The sequence below is a fragment of the Lepisosteus platostomus genome, chromosome 24 (assembly GCF_059453375.1).
Source record: "Lepisosteus platostomus isolate fLepPlt1 chromosome 24, fLepPlt1.hap1, whole genome shotgun sequence".
NCBI classification, from domain to species: Eukaryota; Metazoa; Chordata; class Actinopteri; order Semionotiformes; family Lepisosteidae; genus Lepisosteus; species Lepisosteus platostomus.
The window spans coordinates 15,273,650-15,288,212 of record NC_142634.1 but is presented as its reverse complement, the minus strand read 5'-3'; the positions used below and the strand labels follow the sequence as shown (position 1 = coordinate 15,288,212).

The 14,563-nt window shown below is 38.2% G+C and overlaps 1 protein-coding gene across 4 annotated transcripts in view; it reads right to left on the bottom strand.

Moving 5' to 3' along the window:
- The window catches only part of ttc28 (tetratricopeptide repeat domain 28), a 470,745-nt gene that overhangs the window by 78,654 nt on the left and 377,528 nt on the right, over nt 1-14,563 (bottom strand). The gene's annotated exons all lie outside the window — the stretch shown is intronic.

Genomic DNA, 14,563 nt, shown 5'->3' with positions numbered 1-14,563 from the left:
AACCATTTTTGTGAGTTTAATAGCAAAATATCTCATCCTCCAGACATTCTCATCTATAGTACCTCAGAACCTCATTCATCACCCTCTACCAGTGAGTGAATTATCGGCTGTCAGTTCTCTTCAGACTGTACATTAGTTTTTTTCTATCTTACTATTTATTGTAATGAATACTTGAATGTCTACCATATATTTACTCTTATTTACTATTTTTAAATATGTGATATATCTCAGGTCATATATCTTTAGGTAATTGCCAAGCTTTTGTAATTAATAGGACACTCATTTTTGTTTAATGAATTTCCGCTTAATTAACAACTTCAGTACAATGAGGAATTTGTGTACACTGGAGAGATTTAATTGAAATATGATGTGAATTTTGTCTCTGCAATGTTGTAAAACTGCTAACTGGAATCAGCTCAAAGTATGTGAAACACTTTAGTCCTGAACAGTGAAGACTATAAGTAGACTTGACGTCTGTCTTGACACTCATGACAAAGTTGACATAATGGAGTTCCTCCAGTAGATATCAACAGGAAAACACAAACTAGTCATGCTGGTGAACCAGATTTTCACAGGTTCCTTCAGGAAAGTGCTGAGAGCACAGAAAAAGAACCAGTCCACTGCTCTAACTCTAATCTCAGAGGCACATAGCCAACTGTGAGCTGCTGCTCAAGAAATCCCACTCACAATCATCCAGGCTCAAGCCCGTGATGATTCAGCTCATCCAGGCTTGAGGGAGCATCTTTACTGTTTGAGACACTCAGGAGGCCCCATGATCTTATTTTTTTAAAGACTGGAAACCAAAGTGAACACATACATGAACTAGCGGACATACTGCATTTTATCAAGTTAATGGTGGGAGTGCATGTTGAACTCTAATCTCAATTGCCAAACTCCCATTTTCAGAAACAGTCTAAAGAATTTATAGCAACAGCTCACTTTCAAAGGAGTCTTTCCTTACCATGAAAACAAAATGTTTATCTCAGTTTCTTCTTTACAGGTTATAGCAATTAGGCTTTTTCCCCATATGTTTTACGGGAGCTTGCTGCATCAGAGGACCTAATAGAAAGGCATCTGGAATGGAGGGCTACTAAATCTCTCTGCACACTCCCTGATGCTCTGCAGGAGTTAGGGGGTTAAACTGAAACTGGGTTTGGTTTCTGAGAGCTGCAAAGCCAGCATGTCAGTTAACTGCCAAAGCCTAGGAATGCAGTGGACTATGTGATGGCTGTCATTTCTCATTAGAGATCCGCTTAGATCTGGCACTGCTCGGATCATGTGTTTGGAAGGAGCAGCATGCATATGCATTCACGCTAAGTTGGTGTGTAATTGTCCCGGGGAACAGGGCTGAAGCCCAGAGGCTGCAACTCAGCCCGGCTTTCCTGTGCGCTGAGAGGATTTACCGTCTCTCCTCCGTGTGGAACAATGGCATTGCAGGTCCTGCATGGAGACGATAGGGCCTTCTGGATGGCTGTGCCATGAAAGGCTTCATCATCGGATAAGAATCAAAGCTGCCTGCTCCCAAGGCAAGTCAGGCAGTATTCCGCATTGTGCGTTTCCATTTCCCGAGAGCTTAAAATGGGCTGGAATGTCAGAAAGCATTAAAACTGTCACCAAAAGTGTCAAAAGCTGACTTTCTGACTTTAGGGTTTTGCCTAAAACATTTGTACTTAACCTTCTGATTCATCCAGTGGTTCCTTAATACAAAAATATCATGCACATGGAATAATAATAATAATATTAGTAAAATAAAGAAGTAAAACGTTTTGCTTTCATTTCCACTATTTTTGGAAACAGCAAGCAGAGAGTTCTGAAAAATACTGTTTCACATTTAAGAAACACGCCCATATTTTTCATAACATACAGTAAGTATTGAAGGATCCTTTTAAAAGCTTTGTACAGCAGGAGCAGGGTGAGAGAGACATTCAGCTTGCCATTACTTTCAGCTTAAAATCTTTATGTGATAAGCTGCTTAACGTTTCTGAAATTGCCTGATTCATCTATGACCAACGATTTAATGGTAGATTAAAGAAGCCACATGACATTGCTTGGTGTTTCTTAACTGGTGAGAGTTGTTATTTCACCTTCTTAAACTGCTTGTACTTACGCTACTGTCAGATCTAACTGCGACTTTGACCTAATGTTTAAACGGACTTAGGCAGTGTGTAAGACTCATTACAATGTCAAAGACCCGTAAAAGTAACAGGACAATCAAAACTGCTGCATGGTCAGAACCAAACCAGGCTGTCAGATTTCTCCAATTACTAATCTGAAGAACAAATAGTAAACATCTCACCTACTGGCCAATTATAAAGCATTTCTGGATAATGAAGGACAATTATTGCCATTCTGCAACAGAAGACTTGCGGTGAAGAAAAGATTAATTGCAACATCCACATATTTAACCTAGTATGCCAAATCCTAATTGAAAAACAACTGTGATCATGTCTGTCATAAATAATGTGGCAGAGGATCCCAAACAAAATAATAAGTAATATACCAAAAATTTGTCATTTTAGTTATTGATTTATGCCTGCCTACGTCAGTATGTACTTATATTTATTATCTGATTAAAAAAACTCAGACTCTATATACTTTAAAACTACAGGCTGAAACACTCCAGAAAGTGCAGAAAATGCTAAGTCAACACAGTATTTTTTTGTAGCTTCTGTGGGATGTTGTCTTCAAGGCACGGTAAAGATGACAACTAAGCAATATGACAATTGTACTCATAGAAGGCAAAACACATAAGAGTGGCTCTGAGCGGTTCTCCTCATGCACCAGTCTCAATGGGAAAACAAAACCCAGCATCTAAATCAAACATGGATTGCGTGCAGCACAGACTAATGTGACTAATCTTAATAACTCAACTGGCTTTGACCACCACAGCTGGGAGTGTAAACAATCACTTTACACAAATTACCATGGAGACCACAGAATCATGGGAAAAAACAAGGGAAACCATAGCAAATCAGTGGTCAAACAACAGTAAAACTGTGATAATTCTATGGCAAATATATATGGTAAAATGTCACATGCAATTATATATACTGTACATATATTTATCCCAGATAAATAATTAATATGCTTTTCCAAAATTTGTTATTCTGCCCCTCTCTCTCTGGCTGTCTTTCCTATTTCTGCATCTGTTTTGAGCAAGTCAGCTGAATATTGTACCATTAAGTCCAAATGTCTTCCCACCTTCTTGCCTCTGGGGATTAATATCCTTTCTGATAGCAGATGTGGTGCCAGGATGATCAGGGAATACAAGAGACTAAAGCTGTGCAGGACAGATTCATTGCAGTGGAGCTCAGATGGATCACAATTAATAATTAGTCATTTAGCAGATGCTTTTATCCAGTGCAGCTTACAGAGGCTGGAGGGTGATCAATTCATCACCAACTGCTGCTGAAACTGTATGTCACTTAGAACAGGCCTTGGGCATTACTTCTGATTTGAAGGTTGGAGCAAAAGAAGTGGCAGTAATATGGCGCAGGCAGAAATTGAAATGCTCCCAAGTCTATTGCCTTAACTGCTTCAAAATGTTTGATTTTTGGGAGTTGCCAATGTAGGTAGGCCAATACAAAAAAAAGTTTTGCCCATCAAAACGTTTCCACCAAACTGATCCCTATCTTGGGGGGTGTGGGTGCTTCTTGATGTTCTTTTAATACTGCCTTGGGCAGGATGTGCATACCCTTTCAATAATTAACAATCTCTTTATGAGATGCATTTGTTAAGGGGTTCCCCTTGGAACTTTTAGAAAGCTGGTGGGGAGCATTAGAATCTCCAGTTCTGTTTAAAGGGACAAGATGCCAGCAGAAAGCTCTCCTCTTATTTGTGAAACACTTTTTGTTAGTTTCCCTTACATTTTGGTGGAAGCTAGAGCAATACATGGGTGGCATCTCATAGAGTTGGGCTTCTGGCACTGATGCCAGACCATGATGCAGACAAAGACAAAACCTGTGCTGAAAGAAAGATGTTTAAGTAGCAGAGAACGGAGCAGGACTGCCAGAAGTAAAAAAAAAACTCCACAGTGAGACAGAGAGGCAGATTACTATTCCTCTCCCTCAAAACCATTTGTCTGGGATATAGAGGAAGAATTGCCTTCTCCCTGAAAGGGAACTTAGTGGAACAAGAGCAATAATCCTGGAGGAAGCCAGCCAGAGAGTAAAGTAAAGAGTAAAGAGAAAGCTTAGGACCATAGAGCAAAACCCAACACAGATTGTCTAAAACACATGAGTTTAGCTAGTTGGATGTACAGTAGGCAAGATAAGAACCTGGAAAGTAACTGAAAACATGACCGTGGTACAACAGCTCCTTGTCATTTGTTTAGTGTATTTTATATTTGTTACAAGACCCACCGGTGGTGAATATTTTAACTCCTAGATTCCAAAACTCTACCGACAAAGTTGGTTCTTCTATAGTACACTCGGGACTTGATTTGAACCTAGATTACCAATGTGGAGTGGCTTATTTGCTAAGTCTGAAATCTGGGTGGCTGCAGAAATAATTGCATTAAAACTATTCATGCATGATATCTGAGATCTTTGGAAACCCAGTCATTTGTCTTTGAGTGAACCACCTCATATTACATGATAATTAAAACAATTCAAAACATACTCCCAGCACTTTGCTTTGTCACCAGACTTTGTGTGTTGCTATAAGAAAAACTCATTAAGCATTCTGCCTTGTGTGCCAAACTCTGAACCCAAATGAGGCCTGTGTTTACTCTTGGGGTATCATCTTAACAAGAATGGCACATATACTGGGGCCCAGATTAACGTCAGAGTATTTCTGTGAAGCACAACTGCAGCTATCTGATTTCAACCAGAAAATGCAAGCTGTAAATACAAAATGAGTGCCACTGTTTCAAACTAGATTCAACTTTGAGGAATAGCACTGACACAGAACAGTGTTGAATAGAAAGAGCTACAGCCCTTAATTATTATTTCTATCCATAAAGGTCACACAGATGTTATTAACTTCCTTTTTCTATTGTTTGTTAAAAAGCATCGTGTTCAAAAGTACCCTGAGCAAACCCTAGGACAATCTAGCCACACTACTCTGCTGCATGTTCCACTTTGTCTAAATGTTTTATGAATAAAAGTTTAACTGAATTAATATTAAATCCAGCTTACTATTAAAAAAAACTGTCGTGTTTATGATATGATATTTAGTAGGAATGATCTATCTCTCTTCACAGTAGCAGGGAATGGCTCATAATGTGATATGTCCCCATGGCTCATGAGGACTATAAAGCAGTAGCAAACCAGGCCTTTTTCTCTGTGTGCTGTGCTATCGGGTGGTGCAAGTGACAAGACCAATAAACAGAGAGCTGGGAAAAAATGTAAAACAATATCCAGTGAATTAAAGCTGCATTATTTGCAGACATCTCTCTAGATCACAATTCATTGACCTTCTTTGTTTTGAACTGCAATAGAACTATGCTTAACATCTGTTCACTCACTGTTACAAGCTCTGGTATTGTGACTGTTCATGCTCTAGGTTTAGGAAATGGCTGCTCTTTAAAAAAAGGACAGGCTGTGTTTCAGCCTCAACTGTATGTCCTTTGATTCTGTATACATCATTCTTATAATGAGATATAGGTGTCTTTGTTTCCATAAATGAAAGACATAAATACAATTTCTAAAATAAAATTCTAAAATTAAATACATTTTCTTTTATAAAGCATTCCCTACAGCAAAGGGTTAAACAAAAAGTGTTTCGTTCACTGAAAGATTCTCCCACTGGGAACAACGATACGTTAGTGTAGTGCTGCAGCCAGAAACTCTCTTTTCTGCAAGAGCCCCATTTTAAACAGATCCACCTCTTCTTTCCTGCCTTTGCAGAATGTTCTCAAAACAGGGGTCTTTAAATGGCAAGAGGAGGATGGGAGTAACTCCACTGCAGAGAGGGCTTGTCCTGGGTTTAAAAGAAACTAGCCAGAGCCATCAGAGATAGAGCAGTGCGCAGGCAGTTGCACATGCCCATAACTCTGCCAATTATCAACAGCTGTTGTCAATTTAACCCCCCTACCAAACTACTTCTCTACCAATTCCAACTCCACAATTATATTTTACATCAGCCTGGAAATGTAACTCTCACTCTCTCTCCTGCTAAAGAGCTCAAGTCACGTTGATTCCTTTCCATCAGGAACTTAGGGGACATATACTCTTTGTACCACACATGTAATTTGTTTTTTTAAAGAAACAGTAGTCATTTTGGGTCTTGGTTTTGGCAGATGACAGTTTAAGAAAGCGAGCATTTGTTGTTGTCTTTGAGCAGGAATGGATGTTTCACACAGCTCCTCAGTGTGGGTGATGCTTACCTTCATGCTTAAGTGAATATCATGAGGTAACGGCAGTGTTTTTAGCTTAAGCTTGTGCTGATGGAAAATCAATTGGCTATAAAGGTTTCTGCTATATTTAGAAGGTTTTTTAGGGAAATGCAAGTATTTTGTTTTTAAAAACTGGTTATATGGATTTCTGGGACAAGTGACACTCTGATCATCCAAGCACAAAGTGAGAAACAGCACTGAGCAATATGCCAGCACTTGCAAAACAGAAATCTTTCAAGGTAAGATTTGTGTAAGAAGAAAGCATTCTTATGATATTCACAACACAATTTACAAAGTGAATAGTCAGAAAATAAGATACAGTATAAGGCAACACATTTATTGTGCATTTTCGAGTTTCTGTGTGGGCAGCTCATATTTAAGTACAAAAACTTGTTAATATTTGTTAAAATATTATATCAGCACTTTTTTAAATGCTTTTATAATGGAACTGTGCTGTACACAACCAATAAAAAGTTACATTAATTACATTTTTATGTGCAAGCTGTTACTGAATGGATTCTGCTCATATTTACAGTATGTTTCATGAAGTGCGAGATATCCCACAATTCAGCTTTGCAAAATCCAGAACTCCCATAATTCAAACAGTAAAGCGGTCTTTGACTTTTTTGAAAGCTTTTCTTTTTTTTTAAAACATGTAAAATATGTTCCTTACTTTCTAAATATATCTGTCTTGTTTTTTTTCTGAAAGGGTCACAACCTTCCCAGAACTCTTCCACATCTGTTACATTTACATCTCCTTGTTTCTCAAACATGTGGGCAGTTACACAATATCACCTCTTTGTTGATTACTACCCAATATACATGCAAACCAACTTCAAAAAGCTGAACACAATTACTGGAGGTCAGCAGATTCGGTAAGAAAATTCTGTTTTATGCGCCTGTCTGCAGGTGTTTGATGAAACTAGATCATTTATTTAAGCTTTTTTTTTTACAGATTTAGGTGGTAAATACATAAGTCTTAAAAAATCCTAAAGCATTGACTGTGTTCTGGGACTTCAGTTAACTGTTCATTAGTAGCTGACCGACAAGTGAGGCTGCTGTCACATACCCTGTAGACTATACAGATATATTCGCAATATTGTGGCAAATGTACTCGGGGTGTTACTTTGAGACATTACTCAGTGAACATATTATGCAAGCATGTCAACAAAAATAATTTCCAAATTACGGCAGGTATCAGGAAGACAAGTGAACGCTGCTGATAAAAAAGTGCATGTATTTGAATTTAGACTTTTAGACTGGTAAAACTTCACACGCCTAGTCTGACAAAATAAGCTCTGCATTCTGTTTTATCTCGGATTATTGTAAAACTTTACACTTTTCCCTTTTATGTCCATATGTAAGAGGTTATACAATACTGTACATTCCCTGCATTACTCCTGCTTCCCTACCAGAGGTCATTAAATTAACGACAAGAAGAAATGGAAAAATAAATTCAATGGAGTGTAAAGTTACTGTCCATTCAGCAGAGTCACTGGTATTTGGATAAGGCTCAATCTCTCAGTCTCACTTGGGCGTCTACAATAACACCAATTTGGCTAAACTGAGACCGCCTTTCTTAATAAAAGATGAGGAGGAAGGACATAAAGCAGAGCCTGCAGAGGCAAACTCCCTCCTCGTGTTTCACACCACCCACAACAGGGAGTTGAAATGCATCCCCATGACTCACTCAGGATTGCTGATGTGCAGCATCACGTTATGGGGGGGGTGATTTGCGAGTGGCTCGAGCTGGTAACTCACAGGTTCAGAGTCCAGCAGTTCAGGCTTTATTGGTCTGCATCTGCTTATGAATTGGGGAGGATAATAAAAGATAACAAAGCTGATTCATTTTTTAGGTAGTGTTGAGTATGCCTTGGTGTGGATGGGAACTTTAGACTCACAGTCTCTCTGGGCTTTAAAGATGCAATAAGTCTTAAAAGGCTACACAAAACAATAATTGGTCTGGGAAAACCAAAATTACACAGTTATCAGTTTTATATATTAAGCTATATATGATAGTAAGCTACTATACTATAATATACTGTAATGCAACAATGCCAAATGTAGTTACAGTCTTACAGACAGCTACACACACATTTAGTACTGTTCCTGACAAATTAGAGCAAATCTAGTATTACAGTTTTAGTATAGACTCTGCCTGGGTGAAACATCTCCTCACTGTGCAAAGAGCCGTGTGTGTCAACACACAACATTGGACACACCAGCTCATTTTATTTTGTTGTGAATGTTCACAGACTCCCACCAGCAGGACCCTTCACCTCCTGGCTAATGAAAAAGCAACTGACCTTGGCTGGTTCCCTCTCATGTCATTACATGTCTTTTATGCTGTTAGGTTGCCTAATGGATTTTGTGTATAAATATGCAGTGTGCCTCTTTTGAGATAAATGCAGTTCTTATGCTTTCACTTGCCTCAAGCATTAATAACTCTTCCACCCCCATTAGGTGTGATGAATCTGTCTTTAAATTCAAGAGTGCTTGCAGAAAACCTGCCTCCGTTTATATCATATGAAAGTCTTGTTTGCTTTGAAGGGCATGTCCAAATATAATCTCACTACTTAGCTTGTAAAAAAACATTCCTTGTGTACAGTACCTGTATCCTCCAAGAAATGGAATTAAAAATTAATTATTTGAGCATGAGTTCTGTGTTACAAGAAGGTTTCTTAGGATGATCTCATTAAATTTATGGTTTTCTGATGGACCTGATTAACATTGTTAGTTTCTAATTATGTTTGCATTTATTAACTGTAAATAACCTCCAATTATGTCTCTCTCCAATAAGAAAACATTAGGACATTGCTTGCATTGCTCTTGGTGTGCAGTTTCATAAAATATGTAGGGAAAGCTAAGGGCTAAAAATGATAAAAAATAAAAGTGATACAGTCTTTTTGTGTGTTAAATTCATGTAAAGTACAGCAAGTACTGTATACAAACGTAAGCACATTAACGTGTCAGATCAACAAAACACACTCATGGCGCCTCCAGATATGGCTTTGAAACAACAGAAATCATCTTCTAATTAAACGCTTTACCTTGAGCTAAATATAGAAAGAAAGATGCATGAAATGTTTAAGGGAAGGCAAAAAAAAAATCTGTGAGCCTTTTAGTTTAGATTCAAAAAGCTGATCCTGAAAATGAAATTAGATTTTAGATTTAAATAAATTATTATTCGATTATTTAATCCAGCTTTCTAGGTTATGTTAAACACCACTGGCTGTGGGTGCCTTAGCTGACTAATAACAACTGACCTGACAATTGACTAATTTTAAAACAGCTGTTTGTGCTAAAGCAGACGTTTTATGCTTCTTGTACAATAGGTCAGTTTTTAAAGATCTTTCATATGTCCTTTCTTTTCAGAATATTAGACAAGTTTAAAATATCCTGTCTTTCTGGAAAATAATCAAGAGAGAAAAACAGAGTGTTAGGGCTCTTTTAAAGTTTTCTTTCAGAGCATGCTGGGAAGGTTAATAAGATAACGTGGCTAATTAACTCAAAGCACACAGCTTTCAGATTGTTTAGGAGTATTTAAAGTCTCAAATGTCTTAGTATCCCCATAATTATTTTTAAAAAATGATTAAAAACTTAATTGGGATTTTTGACATGCAAAACACTCTTCTTTTCTGTCTGACCAACCTGAGCTGGTAATATACAGTAGCATTTATAAATGAGAACAAAAAACCAATTTTTTCTATAAGTCCTATTTATAGCCAGACTTCCCTTTCCACCATTAATTATTTGGAGAAACACAACAATGTGGTAATTAAAAGAATAATACTGCCTGGGCCCCTCTCCATTCTTTCTTATCTTCATTATTCAGCACTCAACGAATCAGCTGTAAAAACTAATTAAGCAATTTATCAAGTCGGTTTCAATTACAAGGTGCCTGTCAGTGCCAGATCCAATCACAGGTGGGACGGTAGGAGGAAAATGGCCAAGTTGCAGAAGCCTTAAAACTCCCCAAACCATCAAAACATCACCAACTTCAACTGCTCGATAAACCAAAAAAAATACGTTATCACATACTGTCCTTGCAAGAGGCTGGGACATAAAGAAACACAACTAGATGTGTAAATCTTTAAAAATGCAGCAATAACATCACAATAAATAACATCGCTTTTCAAGGGCAAGAATGCTTCTTTTATAGAATACATACAGTATGGCTCCTTGTATGTGCTCCATAATACCATGACCATCCTCATTATTGAGTTATAAGGTCATTTTAAATTTGATCAGGAGGAAAGATGAAAGGTGATATGACTGGCATATCATGTGACCAATAAGCTTTAATCAGAGGAATACAGGGTACTACTTCTCCATGATTATTCAAGAACCTATAATATTTAAATAAAGATAAATGCTGCACTATATGCACAGATGTGCATATTAGTCACACATGGAATTTGATCGGCTTCAAATGTTTCCTTAATGTAGTGAACTGTGTCTATAGAAAAGAGAGAACTTGTCCAAGGTTACTGTACATGTAGCACATTTCACAGTAATCAACCAAGCATTCAGAGAATACAACTGAATGCTTTTTTGACAATTTCAATATGGTTGCCCAATGTGACTAGCTGACCGGTCCTGAACAAGTCTAAATCGTCTAGTGCACAAGTCTAAATCGTGTGCAAAAGGCAAAATTCCAAAAAGTCTGTCACAATGTACCATCAAAGGTTAATGCACTATATGCATTTTACCCATGCCTTCAATTTGGTTGGCTTATGTTTCTTAAAGTTGCGCCTTCCAATAAACAATCTTAACAGACAACATGACCTACCATACTTTGCTTGTTCCAAATTCTGCTACAGAAGTTCCTTCAGAAAAGGAAATTTGTAGCAGATTCCCTGCGATTCCTTGAGAAGACGACAGAAGAGATTTGTGCATCAAAAAGCAATAGGGAACTAAATGTGTAAGGTCCTATGTTATCCTCTCTTCTGTTCTTTATTTGTGTTTATACCTTTAATTGCAACTACACGCCCCTAGCTTGACAAACTAAACTCTGCCTTCTGGACTGTATAGATGTGCATAAACTCCCTGCGTTACTCCTGCTTGGCTACAAGGGGTAATTAAAGTAATGATAAGAAGAAATGGAAAAATAAATTCAATGGAGTGTATTTACTGTACATTCACCTCCTGATACTATCTATATCAGCTCCTTTCTATCTTATTACTGCCTTTAAATTTGAGTTACTGGTTATTCTACCTGATCTTTTAAGGTCCTTCACTACAAATATCTGAAAATGTCTTACTAACAGCAAAGTAAAAAAATTCTCACTTGAGTGCAGTGACAATGAAAACTTTGCTTAACACTAAACACGTCAGACATTAATTGATATTAACTGCTTTAGCCCAACAGAGCCTCTGCAGTGGATTAAATTTAGCAATGTGTTGCAGGAACAAAAGCACTAAGGATCTTCTGGAGCTACTGGTGATTAAGCCTTGAACTAAAATTAGATCGTTTTTACTGCAGGAAACTAATTTAATATAAAATGATTAAGTTCTTGCCTGTGCAGACAAATGAATACCTAAGTAATCTAGTCAAAGTCCACATAAAAAATTGAAGGGGTTTAAACACTCAGTTTAATCTGATTAATTTAACAATACATTATGGATTCACATTTAGTCCCAGAGGAATGTTCAGTAGAAGATTACTGTGATTAGGCTTTTGTAAATATCCAGATTGCCAAAGCTTAGCTCAGTCTTTGGATTTTGACGTTAAGTGTACTATACATTATATCCCTAATTTAACTCCACACTCAAATAAAGTCCTCCAATGAAAACCAGGTTGCTGCTGAAAGCATTATTTGTGGAGCAGTAGGTTGCACTCTTCCCACTACACCAGAATTTCCACAACCAGTGCAGGAGCCTGGTGAATTGGGACACTGTGGGAGGTCGCATCCTTAAGATGAGACATTTATCTAGGTTCCTCACTAACTGGTCATTAAAGATACGAAAGAGTAGGTGTCTCAGCCCCAGACTCCTGCTTAAATTCCACTCTGTACTTCTACAGTCTAGCCTCCTTAACGTTCCCCCTTCATTACATTTGTGATACAATTTCCCATTTCTCCTGCGGATCTGCTCTGTAGTGGGGCAGCTGGTGTTGAATGGCTGCCACATATCACCCAGGTGAGTGCTGCCCTTCAGGGGTAGATGAAGCAGGTTCCAGTTTAGGTGTAAAACGCTTTGGGACCTTTTGGGATGTGGAGTGGTTTGACAGACCTCAGTAAGGTGGCTCTAGAGACCTGAGCGCATGAAAACCCACAATAACAATAATGGGAATGGTATGGTGGAAAGGTCTGCAGGCATCATGACAAAAAGCACTCTAAAGCAGCCTGCTACCAAAACTCATCCACATTCATCACACCAATGTGTACTTTTAATCACCAATAATCTAACCAATTAACTTATTAGCACCCAGGTCACCTACAGTAATTACAGGTGATCAAGGCCCAGTTAATACTGTTGTTCCATAGTCTGGTCTGTTACAAGTGCTATATAAAACATAGTTATAATAACGATTAATTAATATACCACCTTTCAACCTTTAACAAATATTCCCAAGTTCTTCACAAGAATATAAACAAAAAAAAAACAAATTTAAGAATTTAGAAAAAAAAAACAAAACAAATCATAATGATTTGTAGTCCAGTCTGTAAATTGTTTTGTTATACAACGTTTTCTGTTTAATTAATAAATCTGAAGGGCAGTGTACTGTACATTCTTGAAAGGGAATCAAGGGGATCGTCTAGATGAACAACAGCACTAAGTGCTAGAAGCATCAGGACAGAGAAGGACAGCTGAGGGAACCAGCTCCCTAGCATTAGTGTTTGAAGCTGACTCTGTTAGATCCTTTAAGAAATGGATCTGTGGGATTCTTGTATGCTTGATCCAACAAATGCGTAAGATGGACTAAATATTCTCCTCTCATTTGTGACTTCCGTATCTTCTGAAAGTCACCTCCTACTTTGACCCCTTCTCTACTCGAGGATATTATCTGGCCTCAAGTAATCACGAAACATGCGGTGGGAAATCTGCTAGCCTCATGCTCTCTCTAGGTATTCCAGAAATATGTGAAATGCAAGTAATACAGTTGTTTTAACATTTGTCTTCCTAACATCGTACAAAAAACAATTTATTATTCTGTTTAGAGAGAGGTCTTCAGTTTACAGAAGCAACTAGGGGACCAGAATAACTTTACTCCTAAAAGCCTGTCTCCTTTTAACGATGCTCTGAGCTGGTGCACATGAGCCCAGAGTTTAACAGTGCTGCTCTTGCACGGTTCTCAAGATGTATTGGGGGAACCACTAAGGGGGAACGGGAGCAAAAAAACATGTGCATTATTAATAATGGCCATCGTGAAAGCCAAGGTAGATGCCTGCAGACAAACGACGTAATGAGAATAGCAAGCTGAACCGTGTTTTAATTTAGAACAGGCTATTAATAATTTGGTTTCATAATGCTAACTGAATGTTACGCCATGTGCACTTTCCAAATGAAAGAATAACATGATGCTCTTTTTAACTCTACGTGACAGTACTGCACGGAAGACCTTGATCTCAGTACGTTGTAGGTTTTTTGATGTCAAAGGACTGCACCACAAGCATACTAATACCTGTGTCATGTGGTGAACAAGCAGTTGCTCTCAATATGTGTAATACATTCCAACCACAACTGGCTTGTTAATTCCCAGAAAATCATCTAAACTGTGTTCTAACAACAACAAAAAAACTTCACCACAGAAAGCAGTTCAGGAACCCATTCTAAACATTTACTCTGGGGACAAACAGTCCTTTTTGTCCTTGGGACGGCTTTCAGGCCTTTTAATTTTCAGTTGTCAGCTGCATCCTAATGCTGGAAATACACTGTCTGGCCCCTTTATTAGGGTTGTTTATCTTACTGCATTTGGCAACGATCCCCTTGCGTGATGTCATTCCCGTTGCACTGTAATCATGGCTCAGCAGGTCAATTACAAACTGCTCGCCACAGACGGCATTAGCAGAGTCTAGAAGTGTTTTCTAGTGCGCACACTCTGAGATGGTGCCAGTGGTGTTACTGGTACATTCATCACAGACATCGGTCACCTTGGTGGGGAGACAAATGGAAAAGAGATCGGAAATAGTGACTGCCAGGAGAAGAGGATGTGGCAGAAAATATTTAATAATGGGTCAGACCCACATTTGCAGTGCATGGTATCTCTGATCACAGTGTGCC